This window comes from Giraffa tippelskirchi, chromosome 12, assembly GCF_054371585.1.
Source record: "Giraffa tippelskirchi isolate mGirTip1 chromosome 12, T2T-mGirTip1v1.2.pri, whole genome shotgun sequence".
NCBI classification, from domain to species: domain Eukaryota; kingdom Metazoa; phylum Chordata; class Mammalia; order Artiodactyla; family Giraffidae; genus Giraffa; species Giraffa tippelskirchi.
Window position 1 is genome coordinate 147,673,828 of NC_137286.1, and position 17,953 is coordinate 147,691,780.

General features: G+C 47.4%; 1 long non-coding RNA gene across 1 annotated transcript in view; it reads left to right on the forward strand.

The window, feature by feature from the left end:
- Positions 1-2,387, forward strand: part of LOC145528404 (uncharacterized) — a 36,005-nt gene extending 33,618 nt beyond the window's left edge. Inside the window, exon 3 of the long non-coding RNA XR_014070381.1 lies at positions 97-2,387. This is a non-coding gene — a long non-coding RNA (uncharacterized LOC145528404). The remainder of the gene's footprint in view (positions 1-96) is intronic.
- The last annotated feature ends 15,566 nt before the right edge of the window (positions 2,388-17,953 follow it).

Genomic DNA, 17,953 nt, shown 5'->3' on the forward strand with positions numbered 1-17,953 from the left:
AACGGTACATATCGTGTGACTCTTGGAAGGAGAGCGCGATCATGCTGTAAAAGCTTAGTTAAGTGTGCCACTCAGAAACTCACTTTCCCACTGCAGGCAATGTTCCGGTCTCACCGGCGTCCTGCTCTTGCTCAGGGAAGGAAGCCTGGGCCTCTGGAAATGCAGTTCTGGTGGCGGCCTTTCTGGAATCCTCTGTCATCTGAACCTGTGACCTGACTTGACTTTGCTGTGCTTTGCTCGTGGGACTGGTTGCAGTTAATGCCGAAAGGAGTGCAGCGTTTCACTAAAACCTGTATTAAGCCGTCATCTAGCATATGAGTGAAATCAGTCAAGAAGCATAAAATGCGAGGGCTGAAGAGAAATGAAAATCCATTTAACTCAGTCACTTCCTTTTACAGGCAGAAACTGACGCTAGGAGACAAGGCTTGTTCACGATGGTGCAGCTGGGACTTCACTGCTGGTCCGGTGGTTAAGGCTCCCCGTGCTCAATGCAGGGGGTGCAGGTTTGAGCTCTGGTCAGGGAACGGAGATCCCACACTCCGTGCTATGTGGCCAAAAAGCAAACATTTTCTAGAAAGGGGGTGCAGCCGCCACATTTTGTCGCTGAGGGGGTGCAGGGTGGTGAGGAGGTGTAGGGTTGGATGGACCTGGGGGCAGCTGTGGACGATAATTCTGCCTCTTCCTCCCTCTGGGGCTATTACTCCCCAGGTCTCAGTGTTGTCATCTGTATAATGGGGATATTATTTATTTTCCAGACATTAAACAGAAAGCCATATGTAAAACGCTTGGTTTATGGAGCAGACACTTGGAAATGTTCTCCTCCTTGTGGAGTTGTTATTTCTGAAAAAAGCATCTCGAGCTGGTGGACGTGATGGGAGAGTCTGTCTCACTTCAGTCTTGTGCCATCGTATGTTACGGGTCAGCCGTAGCGTGGTTTGGTGCTGTGCTTCCTTGGGCAACGCTGGGCGCTGCTACAGAGTCACCGTGGAAGGCGTGACCTTCCATGACACGCCCAGTGATTTTCCTGGAGGGCTGTTCTCTTAGAGCTCCCTGCATATGTGAGTCCCCGAAATGACACTGCTTCTGGGTCCACAGCCTCTCCTGCTCACTGATGACTTGTTCGTTCAGGGCACTCCGGTCTTTCCCAGATTCACCTTCCTAACCTTAAGTACTGATGACCTCCCTCCTGCTGTAAACCTAGAGCAGCAGTGAAGATTGAGCACCTCTGGAGAGTCGTCTGGTCTTCCTGTGAATTACGGGCTCCTCGCTCTTCAGATGGTCAAGGAGATGCAGAGCTTAAGCTTCCAAAATGCTAAAGATTTTTATAACATTTCCCCCCTTGATACGAGGAGATTTCTGTTCATCTCAGAAAACAGCAATCCAGAGAAACATAGAAAAGGAAATGAAAATCATTCATAAGCCTACCAACCAGAGAAGATTACCAACTTTTTCACATTTGGGATCATATTGTAATAGAAATTCTAACACACTTTCTTATTTAATATGTAAGGCCTGTTTTTTCTATTGTCATTAGATATTTTTGTATAACATCTTTCCTTAGTGGCTGAAGCTTAAGCATATCCATGTTTGACAGAAAAAAGACATTTTCACGAAATCATGAGTGATAAAAGGAAAAGTTAGGGCACTTTTCTTGAATGAATTAACTATATTGTGGATCAATTAAACCAAGCAACCCGTTTTTGCTATGTCATAAAATTTTGGAAGGGGATGAAAATGCAAAATTTCTATTCGGTTTCAAAGGAAACCTGTTACATAACTTGAGTGCAATAGACTAATTCATAGCTCAGTCTAAAAAAAGGCAGCCTCTTTTTTATAATCAAGCAAACAATAGAACAGAGGCACAGGAAGTGCTCCAAAATGTATATGATTATGGAAGACAAGAGGCATTTCAGAGAAAACAGGAAAAGTGTGTAGGAATGATTAGCTTAAGCACAGAGACAGTAAAGCCACCGTGGTGTGTGGGGTCTACTTCCTGTGGTCCAGGAACTGGGTGCTTAGCTTGGAGGGCTGTGGGCAGTGAGAGCTGGCGCTCAGCACCCCCATCCTACTGAATGGGTCCCGGGCTCTTGTTCATCTCAAGTATTTCTTTTTTTTTTAAATTGAAGTATAGTTGATTTACGGAAAATGGCACGGCAACCCGCTCCAGTACTCCTGCCTGTTGAAGCCCGTGGACAGAGGAGCCTGGCGGGCTACAATCCACGGGGTTGCAGAGAGTTGGGTATGACTGACTGAGCAGACTGCATATAGCTGGTTTACAACGTTGTGTTAATTTCTTTTTTTTTGAGTATTTTATTTTTTAAATTGCTTTGTATTGGAGACAAGGCTGTGTGAACTTCTACTGTACAATAAAGTGACTCAGTTATACATATATATGCGTTCTTTATAAATATTCTTTTCCTTCATGCTTTATCACAGGATACTGAACATGTGCTATGCGGTAGGACCTTGTTTTCTATCCATGTTGATGAGCAGCTGTACTGTGCCGGGTTGGCGGGCACAGAGGTGCAGGCTGGCCTCTGCTCTCCAGGACTCAGCTCTGTTGGGACAGGCAGAGGACAGACCCCCAGTGACATCGGCATTCTGGATGAAGCGCCTTGGGCTCGCTGAGGGTCTCAAGGGTGGCGATGGTCTCCCAGACGTGTTGTCTGAAGCGACACCCAGAAGCAGCTACACAGCTGGGCAAGCGGAAGGATGGCCGGGGCCCATGTGAGTTCCAGAGGAGCACCACCCCTGAGCCGCATCTCCAAGACCACCTTCCCTGCCCTCAGCTCTCCCGTTCGCCTGCGTCCCCCCCCCAAGAATGTCCAGTCGCCACCGGGGCCGGGCTCACAGAGGCGGAGACCTGAGGGGACTCATTGACCCCCAAGGCCCGTCTGGGCTGCACACGTGCCTGTTTGCAAACCTGGTCTCAGCTCCTCTCGTTTGCAACAACTGCATGTTCCCTTCGCTTCGGTCCTTCCTCTGAGAAAAGGCCCCCTGGTCTGGGTGGTGACGTGTATGCCCCGGCCACCCTGCAGCTGAAACCTGAGCAGCGGGGCCGGCCAGGGACCCCGCCACCCAGACCAGGGTGACACGGCCCGAGCTCCCCACACAGCCGGCTTGCTTCCTGAGCGTCAGAGAACCAGCACAGACAGAGCACCTTCAACACCAACAGCCCTCAGGGTTTGCAAACAAAACAGTAACTCAGAGGGATCTAGACAGGCAGATACACAGCAAAATGGAGCTTTCTTTTTCACAATGAACAGAGTAACTGAAAAGTTTGAAATTGGAAAGCTTATATCTTCATACGGCAGGGATTTTTTGTTGCTGTTGGTGGTGGTGGTGGTTTTGTCTTGGATCCACTGTTTCGACCTGCCCTCTAAAGACGCTTTGCTTGAGGATGCTGTCAGCCAGCCATCCACCCCCAGGGCCTTTCTCAGCCCTGTTTTCACTTCAGCCACAGAGACAGCCACCGGCTGCATATTCAGGGCTGCACTGCACTGTCTTCTTTTAAGAAAACTGGAAACCAATACAGCAAACAGAAAGCAACAGACAATGTCCAGGAGGTAAATTAAGACAAAACCAAGGTGCTTGGTTCAGGGGCCGGCTCTCAGTCCTTGCTAGCGGGCTGGGACCTGCTCTGGGGACCCCGCCCAGCATCCCTGCGTCTTACTTCTGGCAGGGCCTGGGGACCGCTGATCCAGAGGCTCTCTTCTAGGAAACAGGGGGATGTCACATGCCCCCAGAAGTCTCCACACCTGGGCAGGAGTGTGGGGTGGGCGGTGCATCCTGAGAACGGCTTGGATTGTGTATGTACATCGCAATCCACGGGCTGATCTCAAAACACAGGATTTGTGCCCTTGATGTGATAAACACAGTATTGAAGAGTGAAGGTGCCCGAGTGAAGCGATCGCTCCCCGAGTTCCCTCTGTCCTTCTCACCTAGCTTCTGAGAAATAGCCTTGCTGTGAAGGGAAAGCGCTAGCCAGACTGGACTTCAGGGCTTCGGTCCTTAGCGTTAGAAGGGAGGGAGGCTTCCCGAGACCCCTCGTGGCTGTGATGCTATGTGCCAGGTGAGTTAGAAGTGTTAGATGCTGTGGTTCCAATGGCCCACGGGCTTACCGAGCAGCGTAACTGCCCCAATGGACTTTGGAGATGGTCCCTTGAAGGATAATCCACACAGTGACGGACGATCCCTGGAGGGAGGGAGGCACCGCTAGAGGCTGAGGAAGGGTCCCTGCGCCCCCAGCCGTCGCTGAGACGTCCACGCTGAGCTGGGGGCGGGAGAGCCACCTGGCACCTGGAGGGCTGCCGGAGGGAGTCTGAGGGGCCGGCTGCGGAGCCTTCCTGCCCTCCCCTCCTCTGGGTCTGGCTGGTTCCTGCTGATCCTGCAAGTCTGCCCCGGACATCCCTCTTGAAGATCCCCTTCTCTGCACAGCACTCGCCACGTGACGGGACTCATCCTTTCTGCCCAGTCTCTCGGGAGTAGGGCTGTCTCCCACTGTCTCCGAATCTCTGTGCCGTACACCTGAAATACGTGATGCTGTAAATCGACTATATACTTCAGCACACATTTTTTATAAAAAAGAAGTAGAAGTGAAAGCTCTGGGAGAGAGTTTTTTAAAAAAGATTCCTCCATGCCAGTTTGTGGGTTGATAGTTCATTTCTCTTAATCACCAAATAATATCCCATGGACTAATAGACTAAGTCTGTTGATCTTTTTAAATAAAGAAAATGACATTTGGGAGGGAGGTAAAAAGAAAGTGCTTTCTTCATCCGTGAAGCTTTTTCTTTTGTTTCTCTTCCCTATTGCCTTATACCAAAGTAACAAAATGCTTAAATGTAATGAAACTGGAAGTTGGCAAGCCACAGGGTCACAAAAGTGTACGTTTTTACGTTCCTGTTTCGGTGGTGGGGCCGCCCCAAGGGTACATATAAATACTCCATGACCTCACTTATTAAAAATAGAGCAGGTCTCCACTGCCCTCTCACAGGGCAGCCTGGAACACGGCCTCCAATTGCTGCATTACATTCTATAAAAACACTCCAGGGCATGAGTCATTAGAGGTGTTTAATTCGCCACGCATCTGCCCAACTCTACTAGAGCTCAAGTTAGGTGGACTCACTGGGTGCTCGGTGAAATCTCCAGCATGAAGGCACCCTGGCTGAGTCCGGGAGGAGCCACACCGGCCAGATGTCAGCTGGATGACCCCAAGCTTCCACGCCTGACCCACCAACCCTGAGCCATTGGCCATCTCCTGTTGGGTTTCATTTTAAAATACACAACACTTTGTTCTGTAAAAACTGTTTGAATGAAATGCTTTCGGTGAGCCTTACCCAGCTAGCTCTCAGCAAAACAAAACAGACCTCAAAACATGTGCAAATTCTAGCCCGAGTGTCCACCCCCTCCCCCTTGATTCAGAAGGAATCCAGTCTTCCCCGTGTTTGGGAAGGATGTGAATCACGTGCAGTGCCTGAGAGAAAGCTCTGGGTGGCTGAGTGCCAGCCCCAGGTGACCAGTGTCCTTGAAACCTGAGACAGGACAAGGGAAGCCCAGGCTGGAAGCCAAGCTGGGAGAGGGGCTCAGGACCCTCCCATGGGCACCGCAGGGAGAAGGGCAGCTCTCTGCTCCATCTGGGTCTGTTCGGCCAGCTCGCCTGCCCTGTCCTGCCCTCCTGCCCACCGTCCATCCAGCCATCTGCACATTCCTGAGCAGGAAGATCCCGGGTCAGTTGATACTTGACCCAAGACCTATGCAGGACCCCTGAAACTTTAAAACAACAGCAACAACCTACTTTCAATTATCCACAGTAATGAGGTCACAAGGCTGAGCGAAGGACAAAGAAGATAAGAGGAGAACTTCCTGAACCCCTCCTGGGGGTTCTGATCTCTTGATTCTTCTACAGCAGGAGGTGTAGCCGCTCATATTTGTGCAGAGAATGAGTTCACAGCTCAGAGAAGTCAATTAAGCCACTTAAAGTTGCACAGTGGATAATTAAAAAGAGTAGTGATCTACACCTGCGTTTGTCAACCTAACATCTTTTCTCTTTACAAAGCCCCACACTGTCTGGGGACAACGCCTGTTACTATCGTTGATTTAACTTATCACAAACCACTTAAAAATTAATAGGCCAAAATGCCAAGTTTTCTTTCTTTTGTTCGGAATGCTTAGTGAAAGAGTAAAACAATGTACCTCATGGCAAAGTTGGGCAGCAGAAGAAAACCAAGGAAAGTTTCAACACGGCACAAGTGATTCCTAAACACAAAAAATCCTCTAGGGTCAAATCGCAGCACCAAGGTGCCAGCCAAGAATGTTCTTCAGCATCTGTTCTTGCTCTCATAGGACCTTGACTTTCAGGGGGTGTGAGGTGGTCCAAGACGCTCACCAGCTCAAGTCATGGGTTTGCTTTGTTATTGAAACAAAAATCTTCCAGCAGGTCACCACTGATACTTAATGGTGTTAAGCAGGAATTAGCTGGGGGCTCAAAGAGTCGGTTAGAAGGCAAAATGGTCACATTCACTCAATTTCCTGCTGTAACAGGTACAGACGGGCCTTACCAGGCAGATCCTCACTTCCACACACTCCCAGATGCAAAGCCACGGCTTCTCATTCTGTAGTCAAAATTGCCACTTTTCACTACAAGTGCGTCTTTTCTCTTGAGAGGTAACAGATGTCAGTACTTGGATGTCACTTCCAGGACAAAAGTCTTTTTTTTAAATTGAGATATAATCGACATAAAACCTGTGTGAGTTTAAGGGGTATTGACTTTTATGCATGTATTTATTGCAACGTGAGTCCCCCTCAGGGTTAGCTAACACCGCCATCCTCTCACATGCTGTCATTTCCTTTTTCGTGGTGAGAACAATTAAGACCTTAGTCTCAGCAATTTTGAAGTTTATGGTACAGCATTGGAGACTGTGATCATTAAATCCCCAGGTCTTATTTATGGGCTATTCCCAACTGTGCCTTAAGCAGCAGCCCCCTCCTGTACAGCACAGGGAACTGTACTCAATAGTCTGTAATAACCTATACGGGAAAGACTCTGAAAAGGACTATGTATGTATGTGTAAATGCATATATGTGTGTATAACTGAATCGCTTTGCTATACATCTGCAACTAACACAGCATTGCAAATTAGCTATACTTCAATAAAATATATATGTATTTAAATTTAAAAAAGAAAAATAATTTCTTACTCTCCTTCCATTTCCATACAAGCAAAGTAAATCCTTAAGATACTGTGTGGACTTTGGCATCTATCAACAATAGGCAAAAGTTAAATTTTAATATTTAAAAGTCAAAATTAGTTTCTGACTTTGGTGTAGTGCCCTTTATTATTTCTGAAGAAACCACTATGTTCTGTGGAATTCCAGGGTGGGGAAATGCTTTGCACACAGTCTGTCCCAAATATTTGCTCATTCAGTTTAGCTGTAACGCCCTCTCTGGAAATTCTCTTTCCCTTTCTGGAAAATCACCTATAGGACTTTACACTTGACTTACTTATTAGGTAAGAAAGTAAATAACTCGTTTGTTTCTTTCAGTTTTATTTCCAGGATAAGAAAATACCTATTTCCTTTGTTAACTCCCTTTCTTGAGAAATCCCATACTTAAAATGTTCATAAAATATTTCAAACTTGCCTACTTTCTGATCTAAAAGATGGAGAACTAATTTTTCTGTGGACTTTTATTGCCTTTGGGAGACTCTATCACGTTATCTTTAGCAGTATCCGCTGTCTAGTTGTATACAGAAAGGACTTACTAAGTGGCCAGCTGTGGTGCCAGAGCACTTAGCTGTGTTCAGAGAGCCTAGAATGAACTTTTCAGACATCTTCTTTCTCTTTCACGTCTGAAAAAAATCTGCAGTTCTTCGTCCTGCTGGGTCCCATGGTCCTACTAGCTTCTTCTTTGAAAAGCGTAAGGGAACATCACAAGTGCCAGAGTGGCTGTGACACGAAATGATAGCATTCATTGTGAGACCATCAAAACAGCTGTCCCAGAAAAGGAAGGCAGGTGTGAACATTAGTGACCCCTGCATCCAGTGAGAGTTCCAAACAGGAAATGCGTGTCAATAGCATAAGTAAACACGTCAGCCCACACAGCTTTGTTTTCTTTTAATTAGGGGGGGAGATGACCTTACTCCTCCTCCGGGGTTGCCCTCGGAGCTCTTAATTTACTGCCGTGGGAGCGGAGCTGATGGTACCGAGCTGGCCCAGCTCCTCCCTGAAGGGTCTTTGGATAAGGCTTTCGGAAAGACAACGTGCTCAGTGGACGAGATCCATCATGCAGAGATTGTTTGTCTGGATGGAGCATCTGGATAAATTCATCACAAACGGAAAGTGAGTTTTCCTAAGTATAGAAACCATAGCGATGTCGTGGCTCCACACTTCAAAACTAGGTAAAGGGCTTTGAAACGTTTGTTCTCTGTGCTGGTTTCTTCTTCACGTTGATGTTCTTGAATCCTGATGTTGTCCCCATAAACAGAAGTCAAACACGTGGGGTCGGTCTCCCTTTGTCGTCACCACCTGCCGGTCCTGTGGGCTCACCCCCACAGGAAAGCTGGGTCTCGTTTCAGTATGTAGCATAGGCTTTCCTTTCTATTTCAGGGAAGATGGATTGACATTTAGTTTCTAACCCTTTATTTCATTGCTCTCTTCTTTAGAAAATTATGCTATACTTCTTTTGAAACTTCCTTGCCTATTGTCTCAATCTTTCCACTTTGTCTTGAATCTCTTCTTTTTGATCTTAAAACGTTCCCTTCTTCTTGCTTTGTATTTCTTCTGATTTAGATCTCACTTCCAACATGATTTTCTCTCTTCATCCCTGACCACGCTCCCCACCTCCCTGAGCTGTGCTAATTCTGAGTTACGCCATTCGTTAGTATCTTCTGTTATTTCCTTCATCCCTTCTGGTTGACGCTGAAGCCTCATGGGTTCTGTTTCTTGTAGGTGTCGTGAATGGGTGTGCGTGTGAGGTGCTGTACGTAGGAACATCATTTCCCTTCCTTACTCTACTTTATCTGAGAATAAGATCGTGTAAGATTATTCTGCTGTCCGTTTCTATTGCTCATTTCCACCAGAGTTGAGTTTTTCTGTTTTTAGGAGGGAAAGAGTGAAAGAGTTGGTTGCTTAGTCGTGTCCAACTCTGCAACTCCATGGACTATAGCCCGCCAGGCTCCTCCATCCATCGGATTCTCCAGGCAAGAATGCTGGAGTGGGTTGCCATTTCTTTCTCCAGGGGATCTTCCTGACCCAGTGATCCAACCAAGATCTCCTGCATTGCAGGCAGATGCTTTACCATCTAAGCCACCAGGGAGATCAATTCAAAGAGCCTTTCGAGCTTCCTGGCTCTAGAGCACCCCCTTCTCTGGTTTTGGCAAATGATCAGGGTGTGGCTGGTCCCTGCTCGGAATTCCCGGCTGTGCTCACCAGCCTTCAGAGACAAATCAAGTATGAAAAAGAGCTTTCAAGACCCCACAGCCACACAACTGCACCCATACACTCTCTTTCTCTCACACACACACACACGAGTAGTTCATCCTTGGATGCACACGCACATGCACAAATCACCTTATGATTTTCCCTTAAATCTATACAACAAATATCCTCTTATGATACATATGAAGACCACCCTTACTTGCCTCATTCTATTAATGCAGACCAATTAAGTTAATGCATCCTCTGGCAAGTCTTAATTCCTGAAAGATCATATTTTACTGAATTTCTTGCATTCACTTTCATCTTTACCAAGTTGGAATGAAAGTGAAATCCATTATGGTTATTACAAGAAGGGCTGTCTTTGCAAAGCAAAGAATATTCTTTCATTTCCCTCACAGAGATGATTCTTTGCTAGGGTTGGGACTTAGGATGCCACCTGCTAGAGACCATGGCAAGTAGTATGGCCTTGAATTTCAAGAAGTTTTGTCTAGTCCTATTATAATGTCTATACCACTCCATACCCAGAGTCTCTGATGTACAGCAGGTCTCCGGCACTGATTGTCTTAAAGTATCAATTATGAAACTCAACCCCTTCTTCTAGAATAACCATTGTTATTTAGTCACTAAATTGTGTCCAACTCTTTTGAGACCCCATGGACTGTAGTCCACCAGGTTCCTCTGTCCGTGGGATTTTTTCAGGCAAGAATACTGGAGTGGGTTGCCATTTCCTTGTCCAGGGGATCTTCCCGACCCAGGGATTGAAACTGCACCTCCTACATTGTAGGCGAATTCTTTACCACTGAGCCACCGGGGGAGTCACCTTAAATCACCAAAGATGATTCTAATTGCAGGTAGAGTTGAGAGTCACTGATATAAAACATTGACCAGAAGGAGACTAAAAGAAATGAGAGGCAAATGTGAATGTCTTAACAGAGATTTGGACCTTGGTCGATAGGTAACAGGGAGACATTGCATGTTCTTAATTAAGGGACTTACAGGACTACGTATTTTTTTAAAGACAACGGGTCACAATGGACTGAGACTAGGGACAAGAATCCAGTTAAGGCCACTGTAGAGGTGACAGCAGGACTGCGCTGCACTTGTGCCCCAGAGGGAGGGAAGGAGGGTCACAGGAGAGTCCCCTGAAATGAGGAGGTCCGGGGGTGCCCCAGTTGAGTTCAGTCTCTCAGTTGTGTCCAGCTCTTTGTGACCCCGTGGGATGCAGCACAGCAAGCTTCCCCGTTAAACAGAATTGCTGGGCTTGGGTTACTCAGGAGATTAAGGAAAGATACGAATCAGGGTTGACCTGAGGGTAACTGTCGAAGTGACCCTGCCTCCTTCAGAAACGGAGCATAGCCTGGAACGGAGCTGGATCCTGTGGGCCGGGGGCCGTGTGCCTGGTGGGACCTGGGGGCCGGAGAGCTCCACCGGCAGATACATTACAGCCCGGAGTTATGGAGAGAGCACTCAGCTGGACACAGGGCCTTGGGTTTAGGGATGGGTAAGTGACCCCAGGAGCCATGTGGATCGATGAGAAGATGCCAGAAGAACAGGTTGAGTTTCAGAAGAAGGGTCTGGCGAGAGAGCCCAGGGCATCTGACATGCAGGTGCGGGGGCGAGGAAGCAAGCCCACGAAGGCTTGCGAACCAAGGTCCTGGGAGGCAGACTGGGTCCTGAGGGCCAGCGTGGAGACGCCGGGGGCAGGGTGGGGATGGTGGGCCATGGCGCTCAGACTGTATGGGCACGGAAGAGGCCCCGGAAGCTGCACGAAGGCGAACCTTGTCCCACACGGCCGGGTGCTGGGTTTGCGCTTCTGGCTGGCTCCCCGGGGAACCTCTGCTACCAGACGCTGAGCGGCTCGGACCCAGGGACTTGCGCTGTCGGGGAGGTGAGAAAAGGAGCCGGAAGGGACGTTTCGGAAGGTGAAATCCTGCATGTTTGGCATCAGGAGGGGTTTGCACGAAGATGGAAGGCTGGCTCCCGACTCACATCCTGAGAAAGGCCATGAAAAAAGGGAGGCTCGGAGGAATGGACCGAGCTATCAAAGAGGCTCACAACCAGAGACGTGAGCTTCCCGCGCAGTTACTTCACTGTGAGAGCAGAGGGAGCTCAGAGACAGCTTGGGTGGGGGTGGGGAGGTGGCTTCTGAGCGGTGGCAGGAGCTGGGGGCTTCGGGGACCACCCAGGTCTCCATGAGGCTGGTTCCTCCTCGTGCCCCAGGCTGATGCTGGAACCAGGGACAAAGCCGTGGGGAGGGATCCCAGGCCCCATGTGAGCGGTGGGGAGGGGTCTGCGGGGCTAAACAACTGGGTCAAGCCCTGTGCCTACCTCATGGACCCTGGTAGCTTTTTTCTGCCTCTAGTGCTAAAGAGCCCGCCTGCCAGTGCAGGAGACTTAAGAGATGCCGGTTCAATCCCTGGGTCAGGAAGATCCCCTGGAGGAGGGCATGGTAACCCACTCTAGGATTCTTGCCTGGAGAATCCCATGGACTGAGGACCCTGGCGGGCTACCGTCCACGGGGTCCCAGAGAGACACGACTGAGCACACACAATAAGCAAAAATCTGTCTCCAATAGCCTGAAAAGTGAAAGTGGCTCAGTCGTGTCTGACTCTTTGTGACCCCATGGACCATACAGTCCATGGAACTCTCCAGGCCAGAATACTGGAGTGGGAAGCCTTTCCCTTCTCCAGGGGATCTTCCCAACTCAGGGATCGAACCCAGGTCTCCCGCATTTCAGGCGGATTCTTTACCAGCTGAGCCACCAGGGAAGCCAAACCAACACTGACTTTCAGAAGAACCACTTCCCTCCTTTCCCACAAGTCACTGGGGGAGGGCACCTGTTACTTTCCAACCACTGCTGGGACAAGCAACCACACACCTGGTGGTAAATTTGCATTTTTTTTATCTTGGTGTCTTGCAGGTGGGAAGTCCAAGATGGGTCTCACGGGGCTGAAGTCAGGATGTTTGCAGGGCTGCACTATTTGGCTCGTGCCCCCATCAACCCCCAGGCTGGCAGCGGCCAGCGGAGCCTGGCTCACAGGGTGTCTCTCGGACTCTGAACCCCTCGCGACCACATGGGCCCATCGAGTCATCTGGCGCCCTCCCATCTCAGGGCCAGCCGGTCAGCAACTTTATCCCATCTGCATGTTCTGGAGACTGGCAGAGACACCTGTGGGGCCCATTACTCTGTCTACCCCTAAAGGATATATTGTCAGTATTTCCTAAGAAAAAAAATGGGTGTTTCCTAATGTCCACACATCTGAAAAGCCATGTTAGTGTACTAATTTATGGTAAAAGCCTATGCATTCTTTCAACTGGCTGAAAATCAAGGAACAGACTCTTCATTTACCATAAGAATTCCGAGTGAAATGAAGCTAGCACTGAAATAGGGAAATGATGGACAGTTTGGGGTTGGGTTATTAACTATTCAAGTTCACGTACAGCCAAATCAGATAGGCGCCTAACATTTTCAGGAAAAGACAGGTAATAAAAAAGATACACTTGAATACTACAGGAATGCCATTATGGTTTTTAACTTCTACCAGCTAGGGAATGAATGAACAGAACTTTAGGAATTTAGTTAATAAGCTTAATCACTAATTAACTTTTATATACACAAGTGTGTGTGTGCGCGCGCTAAGTAGTTTCTGTTGTGAGCTAAGTAGTTTCTTTGCAACCCCACGGACTGTAGCCCGCCAGGCTCCTCTGTCCATAGGATTCTCCAGGCAGGAATACTGGAGTGGGTTGCCATGCCTTTCTTCAGGGGATCTTCACAACCCAGGGATTGAACCCACATCTCCTGAGGCTCCTGCATTGCAGGCAGATTCTTTACTGGCCCAGATAGAGACCACTGGGGAAGCCCATATACATACATATGTTTACACAAATAGTAAAATTGCCATGGTAGCATAGCGATTTATTTAATATTTGATCTTTCAGATCTGTTATGGGTCCATTCAGTCCCACAAACACATAATAATTGCTTATTAGGGATAGAGTTTTAGCTATAAGAACTCCTGGCACCTCATTTCTTAGGAAAAATTGTGCAAGGCCATATAAGTGTGAAAAATCCTGAATTAAAGTTAATCATTCTCTTTACTGAAGGCTTGCTTAGAGACTTGATGTGCCCATTTTCATGGTGACTCTCACAGAGGGGCTTCTGGGCTACCTCATTCCAGAGCTTCTGTGAAGACCAACCACTTGCTGCACAGTGAAAACTCGAAAGCATTAACCAACGAATGTTTTTCACAGGTAAGAATGTGTGGGGTGAAAATGTTAGCTGCTCAGTCGTGTCCAACTCTTTGCGACCCCATGGACTGTAGCCCACCAGGCTCCTCTGTCCATGGGATTCTCCAGGCAAGAATACTAGAGTGCGTTGCCGTTTCCTCCTCCAGGGGAACTTCCTGACCTGGGTCTCTTGCACTGCAGATGATTTCTTTACTGTCTGAGCCACCAGACAAGCATATATAGACAGAGATCGAACTCACATATATGGAATTCATATATGAATGGAATTTATATATGAATAGAATTTTTATATCTTGTATGAAATGTATTAGTGGCTTCCCTGGTTGCTCAGACAGTAAAGAATCTACCTTCAAAGCAGAAGACCCAGGTTTGATCCTTGGGTTAGTAAGAACTCCTAGAGAAGGGAATGGCTATCCACTTCAGTATTCTCCCCTGGAGAATTCCATGGACAGAGAAGCCTGGCAGACTACAGTCCATGGGGTCACAAAGAGTCAGACACAACTAAGCGACTAACATTTTCACTTTCACTTTTTTGATGAAATGTACATATACATATATTATACACATATTTATTTTATATATATCTAAAGAAATACCTACAGGAAATTTTACCGAAAGTGAAAAAATGCAAACGCAGATGCTTCCAGGATGTAATTAACATAAGCACTAATGATCTAGTACTAAAAGGGTAAGTCTGCTCTAGACTGTGAGCTTATTGTTGTATTATAAAAGTAACAGATCACAAGGTAGACCAAGGATGTGTTCCCTAAGCAGAAGTTTGCAAAGCCAGGAACACTGTGTCAATAAATATTCACTGAGAAAATGGATTCATAAATAATAAATTAAGATTAAAATTTAGCTAGGGGAGATCAACATAAACTACTTGCAAGCCAGATTAGTCAGGGTTTTCAGAGGAACCAGTAAGATGATAGATAGATGATAGATATTTATTGTGAGGAACTGGCCAAGTAGTTATGGAGGTCAAGGAGTCCCACCATCTGCTATCTGGAAGCTGCAGACCCCCGGGAGAGCTGGTGCTGTAATTCAGTCTGAGTCCAAAGGCTTGAGAAGCAGGGAGCAGGAATCCCAGTCTGAGGGTGGAGGCCAGCACCCCTCAGCACCGCCTGGAGGGCAGGCAGCACAGGAGCAGGCTCCTCCGCCCTCCGCCTTTTGTTCTCTTGTGCCCTCGGTGGACGGCTGGATGCCCCCTACCTACCCCCCCGCCCCCACCTGGGGGAGGGCGAGCCGCTTTACTGCGCCGCCGCTGATTCAAATGCTAATCTCATCTAGAAATGCATTCCGCGGATGCACCCAGAAAGAATGCATAATCTAGGCACCCCACATCTGGTCAAGTTGACACACAAAAATGAACCGTCACAAAAGAACCTGCTAGCCTGTCAGTCTGCTAAGAGCCCGTCCAAGAAGGTAGGGGCGCAGAGCACAGAGGAGAGCTTAATCTTTGTGAGCACCCTGGGATGTGGTCACAGTCTTGAAAGGCTCCAGAGTCCAGATGATTCTGTAGAATTTGAGAGGAAAGTGCAAACACAAGCTGGTTGAATTAAGCAGATCCACTTCCTTGCAGTAAGTATTATCTTCGTATTCACAGCTTAGTCCAGGTATGGTACCATTATATATAGAATCACTCAATTTACACCATCAGTTTGTAAGGAGATATTATTACACCTGCTTTATCTGTGAGGATACGCAGGCACATAGGCGTCATTGGTGTCAGAGCCTGCAAACAGTGGAGCCAAATGCATCCTCTTAACCACCAAGTCATGCAAACTCTGCACTAGATTTTGGCAAAAAGAAGCAGACAGGATTGGATAAGGAGGTGATTTGACAATTAGGCAGAGGGAATGGAACGAGGCTGGCCAAACAATGTGGACCCATCGTGTGCTCTTCAGAACAGAGTGACGTGACCACACCTTGATTAAGGAAGATAACTCTGCAGAGGCATGGGAAGTGGCTGCAAGAGGAGAGACACTGGTGGCCCGAGAACCAGCAGGAAACAATGGAGGCAAGGGCTGGTTACAGGGGACAGGATGGAAACGAAATGTCTAAGCTGTGGTCATTTTGGGGAAAGAAATAGCAGCAGTTGTCGGCAGAAAAAGAAGGGAATGAAAGACACACAGACTTGACCCCTGCATCAAGGTTTCCAGGCTGGGCTCTGCACTGATGAGAAGCCCGCTGCATCATGGTGTGTAATAGAACAGTTCACTCCCCTTCTTTACAGAAAGGGAGGAGGACGTGAAATATAATCAGGAAAGACGTCTCAGCTTCTTCTTGGTTACTTTTCTCTGCCAATTCAATACCTCCCATCTCAAGCATCCCAAGCTGCAGCTACATCTGAGCTCAGGATTATAGAGGCAGACTCTGAAACGCTGGCCATCGAGAGGCCAAGCCCTCCAAGGGATGGTGGGGGAGGGAACACACTAACCACATCCTTGGATTTCAGATAGTTGATTTATTTTTAATACACAGAAAGTGAAAATTCTAATCTTCTAAGTTGGACGGCGACCCACACTCCCCTTTCTCCTTAATCTTGTTTATCCTCAGCTCTGGGCTACTGCCTGTTTATGCTTCCTGCTTCATACTTACTGACAAAATATCACGTTGATCCAGCCTGACCTTCCGATGACTCATTTCACTTGAAAAACTGGTTCTAAGAAGTGCACATACTTTACAAGTCACTATGGGCAGTAGCAGAACTCTAGGGTATTCCATTCCACATTCATTTATCAAGTGACTCTGAAGGAGTCACATGGAAGGAGGAGACCAAAGCATGCTTTCAACAAAGGTTGTGCATTTCAGGAGCCAGCATCGTGGTGTGACGGAGCAGGACACTGGACACCACGCGCTGGAGAGGGATGGAGCAGTGGGAGCAAAACAGGAAAGGATGGCAGGAAAGGACAAGCTGTGGGGCCATGAGGGGGTCGGGAGGCTCACCAGAGGGGGTGCTAAGAGGGAGGTGGAACTAAATAGGCCCTGGTGAGGATGGGGCAAGCGTCCCACACCGATAGCACAGCCTAAAACCTGAGTGAGGGGCTGTGCTAACCATGGCCACGCATGCGGTACACAGGGTGATGAGACAGGATGCGGGGTGGGGCTTGGTCAGGGGGCCTCAGATGTCATAGAGCCATGATTGGCTTTATTTGTAGGTCCTGGGAAGCCCCTGTAAGGGGTGACCTTGGTGGTGTGGATTTTACAAACAATCTTATTTGCAGAGGTGAGATGAGAGGCAGTGAGACCAGCTAAGAGGCTACTGGCCTGAAGCTTGGCCTGAAGCTTGGCATGAAGCTTGGCAGTCATTTCTGAGAGGGACCAATGAGAGCCTGGCCAAAGAGAGACGGGGGACTGGAGGAGAAAGGAAGGATGAACAGGAAGACCTAGGACCACAGGAAAAAGAGCACTTCTGCAAGCCTCTGCAGAGAAGAGCAAGTCTACCTCCAAGTCCAGATCCCCCACCCAGGGATGTGAGGTGCCTCGGATGAAGGGCAAATCTGTCCCCAGACTGGCTGCCACTTGGCTTGACTGATAGCACGTCCCACAAACAGAGCTTGTCTTTCTTGCTGATGGCTATGTAAGCATTCAGAAATTTAAAGTTCTCTTCTTCTCCAGGAAGCCAACGGAATGAATCAAGGAACACAAGTGTTCTTTAAGTGCGCCCAAAATTAAATTAGCAGTCACCAACCAACAAAAGAGGAATATGATTATTTTGGTAAGAGCCCATAAACGTTTGATGAAACTGAAAATATGCTGGCCATAAAACATCTCAAAAAAAAAGAAGTCTCAAAACATTGAAACTAAAAATTGTGTTATGTGGCCACACTGGAAACAAGCTAGAAATTAATTAAAAAATATAGCCAGGAACTGCCAAATATTGGGAATTAAGTAATACACTTAAAGAAAACCTATGAGTTAAAGAAGCTGTCTCAAAGGGAGTTAGAAAATATTTTTCGCTAAATCATAATGAAAATGCAGCACAATAAAACTTGTGAGGTGAAAACCAGACTCAAAGAAATTCATAGCCTTAAATTTATATGTTACAAACGAAGAAAGGCTAACTATTAAATAATCCCAGTAAATGATCAAGGAGTTTGAAAACCCAAACGTATTAAACACAAAGGGAATAAAAATAATAAGAATTAAGAGTAAAACCTAAATATACGATTAAGATAATAGATACGTTAAAAAGTTGATTTTCCTGTAGGAGTAGTAAAATTTTAAAATTCCTGACAAGATTGAGCGAATGAGAGAGAGAGAGAGA